Source organism: Simochromis diagramma, unplaced genomic scaffold, assembly GCF_900408965.1.
Source record: "Simochromis diagramma unplaced genomic scaffold, fSimDia1.1 OVJJ01000299.1, whole genome shotgun sequence".
In the NCBI taxonomy this organism is placed as follows: domain Eukaryota; kingdom Metazoa; phylum Chordata; class Actinopteri; order Cichliformes; family Cichlidae; genus Simochromis; species Simochromis diagramma.
Window position 1 is genome coordinate 286409 of NW_024386795.1, and position 533 is coordinate 286941.

Below are 533 nucleotides of genomic sequence, written 5' to 3' on the forward strand. Positions count from 1 at the left end.
ATTGAACCGTTCGATACAGTGCTTTCGGTTCGGTACGCATACAGTGGGGCAAAAAAGTATTTAGTCAGCCACTGATTGTGCAAGTTCCCCCACTTAAAATGATGACAGAGGTCAGTAATTTGCACCAGAGGTACACTTCAACTGTGAGAGACAGAATGTGAAAAAAAAATCCATGAATTCACATGGTAGGATTTGTAAAGAATTTATTCGTAAATCAGGGTGGAAAATAAGTATTTGGTGAATAACAAAAATACAACTCAATACTTTGTAACATAACCTTTGTTGGCAATAACAGAGGTCAAACGTTTACTATAGGTCTTTACCAGGTTTGCACACACAGTAGCTGGTATTTTGGCCCATTCCTCCATGCAGATCTTCTCGAGAGCAGTGATGTTTTGGGGCTGTCGCCGAGCAACACGGACTTTCAAGTCCCGCCACAGATTTTCTATGGGGTTGAGGTCTGGAGACTGGCTAGGCCACTTTCAAATGCTTCTTACGGAGCCACTCCTTTGTTGCCCGGGCGGTGTGTTTTG